The sequence below is a fragment of the Euphorbia lathyris genome, chromosome 7 (assembly GCF_963576675.1).
Source record: "Euphorbia lathyris chromosome 7, ddEupLath1.1, whole genome shotgun sequence".
Classification (NCBI taxonomy): domain Eukaryota; kingdom Viridiplantae; phylum Streptophyta; class Magnoliopsida; order Malpighiales; family Euphorbiaceae; genus Euphorbia; species Euphorbia lathyris.
In genome coordinates this window covers 39,028,918-39,036,070 of record NC_088916.1, presented here as the reverse complement: position 1 = coordinate 39,036,070, position 7,153 = coordinate 39,028,918, and the positions used below count along the sequence as shown (strand labels likewise).

Below are 7,153 nucleotides of genomic sequence, written 5' to 3'. Positions count from 1 at the left end.
TCATTGGTTCTGCGAAATTGACCGAGGTGGAAAGCACTGGGTTGCCATTCACATGGACTAATGGTAGAATGGGCTCAGATCATGTTGAATGCAAGCTGGACAGAGCACTGGTTAGCGAGGATTTCATGGACGGCTGGGACAGAATTAGTTGCTCGGTTCTCCCTCGATTGAAATCGGACCATTGTCCGATTATTCTCACTTGTTCTAATGGAGCTGTCGGTAAGGGAATATTTCGATTCTACTCTATGTGGACCACTCACGAATCATTTACAAGCTTGTTGCTGATCATTGGGCTTCCTGCTCCATTTCGCTACCTCCAGCTCAGCTACTTTGTCATAAGCTTAAGTCTCTTCGTCCTAAGCTCAGAACCTGGAATCGTGAAGTTTTTGGAAGGGTGGAAACAAATATTGCTACAGCTCTGAAGAAGTTAGAAGAAGTGCAGGCTCATATCTCCAAGGATGGTATAAGTGACATCCGGATTGCTCAGGAGAAGGAGGCGCAGGATGATCTGGAGATGCAATTGACCAGACAGGAAATGCTTCTCAGAGAGAAAAGCAGGGAAAAGTGGCTCAATGTCGGGGATCGAAATTCTTCCTTTTTCCATCGCTCGGCTAAGATTAGAAAGGTGCAATCCTCGATGGATAGCCTTCTGATTAACAACGTCATTGTGAATGATGAAAGGGCGATCGGGCAACATGTGATAAATTTCTATGAGTCTCTCTTCACTGGCAGCGTTAGAAGTATAAACTATGATGCAATTAATTCTGTCATCCCATACAGTGTGACTGAACAGGATAATGAGGACCTCACCAGGAGGTCGAGTAACTCTGAAATTCGTGAGGTGGTATTCAGTATGAACAGAGACAGTTCGCCTGGGCCAGATGGGTTTGGAGGAATGTTCTACCAACATTGTTGGGATATTGTTGGTCCTGATGTGTGCAAGATGATCCTTAGCTTCTTTGACACTGGTTACATGATTCCTGGTATGAATTCGAGCATCATCTCTCTCATTCCCAAGGTTGAGGGTGCCAATGAAATTCATCAATTCAGGCCGGTAGCAATGGGAAACTTCAGCTATAAGATCATTTCTAGAATTCTCTCAAACAGAATTGCGCTGATTGCCTCCAGAATCACTTCCAATAATCAATTTGGTTTCATTGCTGGTAGAAGCATTCATCAATGCATAGCTGCTGTATTTGAGGGTGTCAACTTGCTCAAAAAGAAATGTTTCGGGGGTAATTTGGCCCTTAAAATCGACATCAGGAAGGCCTTTGACACCTTAGACTGGAACTTTCTGCTGGCTATTCTTGATCCCTTTGGTTTTTCGCTCAAGTTCAGGAACTGGATTCTGGAGATGCTAAGATCCGCTAGAATGTCAGTGTCTATTGGAGGTGGTATCAAAGGGTTCTTTAGCTGCTCCTGTGGTGTCAGGCAAGGTGACCCTCTCTCCTCCACTCTCTTTGGGCTGACTGAGGACTTTTTGAGCAGATGGATTTCAAAAATGGTTGAGGATGGCAGACTGCGTCCTATGGGATATACCAAGGATGTGGATTTCCCATCTCATCTCCTCTTTGTTGATGACATGTTGCTGCTTTGCAGGGCTTCGATAAGTAATATGAGGTGCATTAAGGAGGTTTTTGATTTTTATGGATCTATGTCTGGTCAGACGGTTAACTGGGATAAGTCACATGCTATTTTTGGCAACCATATCCCTGCTTCTCGTAAAAATCAATTGGCGGACATTCTGGGAATAAGGACAGTTTCTCTTCCCATCACCTACCTCGGTGTTCCGTTGTTCCAAAGAGCTCCCCGCTCTAGGCATTTGCAATCACTTACTGACAAATTTCTCACACGTTTCAGCTTATGGAGAGGTCAATCTTTATCAATGGCTGGAAGGCTAACACTAATCAAATCATCATTGACTGGTGCTCTTGTTCATTCGTTCATGATCTATAAATGGCCAATTGGGTTAATCAAGAGAATCAACAAGGCTATCCGCAACTTTTTCTGGACTGGGGACAGGGATCGACGAAAGTTCATCACGGTTCCTTGGAGGGTCTGCTGTAGGAGCATTGAGCAGGGAGGATTAGGTATCAAAGATCTCAGCCTCTTTAATTTGGCCCTCTTGGCCAAGCTCTGCTGGGATTTGCTGCAGGGGAGCGGATTCATTATTTCTCTGCTTCGAAGCAGATTCATGGACCCCTCGGGATTGGAAAAGAGATTCATCATTAACTCCTCTATTTGGTGCTCTTTGAAAAATCCGTATGGAATTGTTACAAGAGACTCGGTATGGTGGTTTGGGGAGGGTTCCAATTTGAACTTTTGGACTACAAAGTGGATAGTTCCTGCTGTTGCTGACCAGTTGAACATTCCAAGGAAAAATCAATCCAAACTATTCAAGCCTTTGCATGAACTTCGGGATAACGGAACTTGGGGAAATCTGGATTTTCTCCCTTCTAATATCCAGGATAATATCAGGCAAGTTGACAGTGTCGGCACTGATGACTGCTGCATATGGCAACCCGCGGATTCTGGACGGCTTACAGCTAAAGAAGCCTACTATTACATGTATCGGAGGGAAGCAGTTAATTGGCGGAAAACGATATGGAACCCTTTTATCCCTCCTCGAAGAGCACTCACATGTTGGTTGTTGATTCATAGAGGCTTAACGGTCCAGGAAAAATTGCAAACAAGGGGCTTCTACCTAGCGCAGAGGTGCGAATTATGTAAAGAGAATGGAGAATCTTTGGACCACCTGTTTTTCACTTGTAGAATAGCAGCAGGTCTTTGGAGGCTGGTATGTTGTGCTAATTCGGTTAGATGCCCGGCGTTCACCTTGGCGGAATTCTTTAATCAGGTCAGAGACGTTCGAACTAATAGGAGATGCAGGAAATGTTGGCTTTTCTCTGCTGTTACCTGTGTCTGGTATATCTGGTTTATCAGGAATCGTGCAATATTTGACCAAGAGCTTCCTTCAATCCAAATGATTAATTACAACTTGCTGTGTTTTATCTATGAGTTTGCGGGAATTAATGTTGCCCGAAATTGTCCGCCGCCTGAACCGGATATCAGAATCATTCGCTAGATTCCGCCGTCAATAAACTGTCTCAAGCTCAACTCGGATGGTGCCTCGGATGCCAACGGAAGGGCAGGTGTAGGGGGCATTTTCAGAAAGCACAGAGGTTTCGTCCTTGGTTGCTTCGCTGCTCTGTTGCAGAACTCTTCTGCGCATATTGCAGAATTGCAGGCTGTCATTATGACGATTGGGGAGGCTTGGGACAGGAACTGGAAGTCGTTGTGGATTGAATCGGACTCTAGCTATGTGGTCACTCTTATTAACAAGCAATCCAAGGATGTTCCTTAGAGAATCAGAAAAGAGTGGCTCTCCTGTCTTCAGAAACTTGCCGGAATGAACTGGAAAGCATCCCACATCTTCAGAGAAGGCAACCGAGTGGCGGACTGTCTCGCAAGCATTGGACAATCATCAGGGGCCAAGTCGTGGTGGACAGCAGTGCCGTCAACCTATCAGGGTTTCGTTTCGGATGATTTATTCAATGTAGCTCATGTTCGTTTTAGATAGTTGTTGCTTTCTTTTTTCTCTTTTTTTCTTTGCTTCCTCCCCCTCTGTATTCTCTTTTCATTTTTTTGGTAATAATATAATCAGGTTGTAGGCTGCTCCGGGGGGTGCCAACCTAGTTGGGATGCTCGGACTGCTTACGCGTCCCAACCTTCATTCAGAAAAAAAAACTTAATTGAATTGCATAAAATAATTATAATTATAATAAATTATATATATAATGATATATTTTATATATAAATAATTATAATTACAATAAATAATGATAAATTATATATATATATATATATAATGATAAATGATATATTATATATAAAAAATATAATAAAAATTATATATTATATATATATAATAAATTGTAAATTATATATAAGTAATTATAATTATAATAAATAATGATAAATTTATATATAAATAATACTAAATTATAAATTATATATAAATTATAATACATTATATATAAATAATTATAATTATAATAAATAATGATGAATTATAAATTATATATAAATTATAATACATTATATATAAATAATTATAATAAATAATGATGAATTATATATAAATAATATTAAATTATAAATTATAATAAGTAAATAATCATTTATAGTTATTATTATAATAAGTAAATAATTATTTATATATAAATAATTATAATAAATAATGATGAACTATATATAAATAATACTAAATTATAAATTATATATAAATAATACTAAATTATAAATTATAATAAATTATATATAAATAGTTATATTTTTTTTTGGTAAAAATGGAAGAAAAAACAATCAAACAAAAACCTAACCCGGGATCAGTCTAGGAAGACTGACCCCAATCCTATCCTTAAGAAGAGAAGGTAACAGAAAAGAAGGAGGAACGGAAAGGGTAGAAACACCTAACATCCCCCCATGCCCAGCAGCTGCCAAGCGATCCGCCACGCGGTTTTGCTCCCTATAAATATGGGAGAAGGTAAGAGAATCGAAGGCAGGACGAAGCCTCAAGATGGCTTTAATGAGATTCTGACTCTTAAGACAAACAGTCTGTCTATCCGAAATCCTGTTGATAGCCTCCAAATTGTCAGACTCCACCGAAAGTCTTTTAACACCCATGCGAATGGCGAGTTTAATGTCAGACAAGATCCCCCAGAGATCCGTAGTAAAGGAGGAGCCCGTACCTAAGTTATGGGTAAACCCAGCCAGCCAGGCGCCACCAGCATCCCGAAGAACTCCACCAGCAGCAATTCTGCCATTACTAAGGCAGGAGCCATCCGTATTCAACTTGACAACCCCTTCCCTAGGCTTCCTCCAACCAACTAACTGGACCTCTTTAACCGGGGAGGGGTGAACCAGGGGCTCTCCTTCAAAACTCTTTGTAATAACAGAGAGTTTTTTCGAGAAGTAAAACCGGAGGTCAGGAATAAAGACAGTCTTCTCAGCAAATAACTCTTCATTCCTCCATTTCCACATTTGGTGACAAATAATAGCGAAGAGAATAGCCCCGTGCTCCATACTGGCCAACAAATTCTCATTAACGCCTTTAGAGAACCAGTCAATATCAGAGAACCCCATAAAGGAATGAATGATGTGGTGAGGAAGGACCCCTTCCCAAACCTTTCTACTATTCGGGCAATCCCTCAAAGCATGGCACAAGGTTTCCACATGGCCGCTGCATCTGCTACAGGCACCAGATACAGCCAAGTGCCTTCTGTGTCTATCTGCATTCGTGAGGAGCCTGTCTTTGACTCCCAGCCATAGGAAACTCCTAATGCGGTAGGGGACTTTGAGGGCCCAAATGGACTTCCAAATTTCCAAGGGAGGATCAGCCCTATTAGGGGTAAAAGCTTCATAGGCCGATATATAAATAGTTATAATTATAATAAATAATGATGAATTGTATATAAATAATATTAATTGTAAATTATATATAAATAATAATAATAATAATTTATATATAAATAATTATAATAAATAATAATAATTACTTAAATTAACTGAACTGAATGTTGCTGAACTGAATTGAACTTACTTATACTCAATTTAAGTCAAAAAGAACAGAGCCTAAGGCCTTGTTTGATAAACCACTTAATTGCTTAAATTAAAATGTTAAGCACTTATTTAATTTAAGTGCGTTTGATAACGGTTGTTTTTCCACCACTTAAATTAGTTAATTAAGCTAAAAACCACTTATTTTGATAAGTCAAAATATTTAACTTATCATTTTAAGTTAAACATTATCAATTAATATTTTTTTTTAAATTAAATCATTCAATATTTTCATCACTTATAATATTCAGCACTTAAAATTCAGTACTTATTTTTTCAGCACTTAATTTTCAGTTTTATCAAACAACACCCAAGTCTCAAAGACAAATTTAAGAAAACTGATGAGTTTGTATTCTAACATTTACTAATAAGTATATAGCTTAAACATCAAAATATGTAACCTGCACAATATCTTCGGTTCTCATTTTAAATATAGAGCTTCAAAATATCAAATGAGGAGTAATTGCAACACATATCATTTGATTATATTATCCAACAATCCAACTTATTTCCTCGTACCTTTCTTCCTTCCAACTAAAACCACTTAAGCAACAAAACTTTATAAGAATCGACAAAATTGGAGCTGCTTAACAGCTTATAATTGACATAAACAATTTAAGCTTGAATCCGACCTGTTTGTTGAAATGCCACACAGAGAGTCTATGCTTTTGAAAGTAAAATTGAAAGAAAAACCTGTTGAAAGACGTCAAATTGAAAGACAAATCATTTATACACTAACTAACCTAGGGTTAAGGATCTAAAATAAAAATTGGAAGACAAATCAACTACATTAACCTGGCTTGAGACCAATTCTAGCGAAGAACAGAAACTGTGGAAGAAGTGGCGATGGACGATGTTTGAGTCCTGGTGGTAGCCGTCATCGGGAGTGGAGAAGAAGGTGAGAAGAAATTGGATAAAGGCAGACAGGGGCGAAAATGGATTTAGAAGCTGGAGCAGAAAATGAAGGGGAGGGCTGGGTACTGCTTCTATCTATATTCCTAAAGAATTGCTTATTTCTATTTATTTCTCCTCCTAAGAGGTTGTTTGGATGAGGGTATTTTAAAGTAAGTGAGGGTAAGTGAGAGTATGTAATCTTATTTGTTTTGAGGTATAATGGAATGTAATAGTAACTGAGGGCAGGTGAGGTGAAATTTGGCTAATTTTCTTTCTCCAAATTGGAGAGTATGCAAGTGACAGATCTTTCTTTTTCAAAATTACCCTCTATGTTTATTTTAAATTAAGGCATTGTTTGGATATAAAAATAATTTATATATAATATAAAACAGTAACGATGGAGCTGATGTGTCACTTCATTTTTTTAGTGATAAAAAATATAATATAATATATAATATATTAATTTTAATTATATTATTATATTATCTATAAAAAATATTATTTTATTCGTATTGTATCTAAGAATTCTACAGAATTTAAATTAATCCTTAAAATCTCTCTAATTCTCTGCATATCTATATTATAATATAAAACAGTAAAGATGGAGCTGAGTTGCAACTTCCTACTTTTTTACTGATAA

General features: G+C 37.7%; 1 long non-coding RNA gene across 1 annotated transcript; it reads right to left on the bottom strand.

The window, feature by feature from the left end:
* Window positions 1–6,079: 6,079 nt before the first annotated feature.
* On the bottom strand, window positions 6,080–6,593 carry LOC136201454 (uncharacterized). The gene is made up of 2 exons (XR_010673843.1): window positions 6,415–6,593; window positions 6,080–6,312 (listed from the first exon to the last, which is right to left on the bottom strand). It is a non-coding gene; the product is annotated as an uncharacterized lncRNA (long non-coding RNA).
* Window positions 6,594–7,153: the final 560 nt, after the last annotated feature.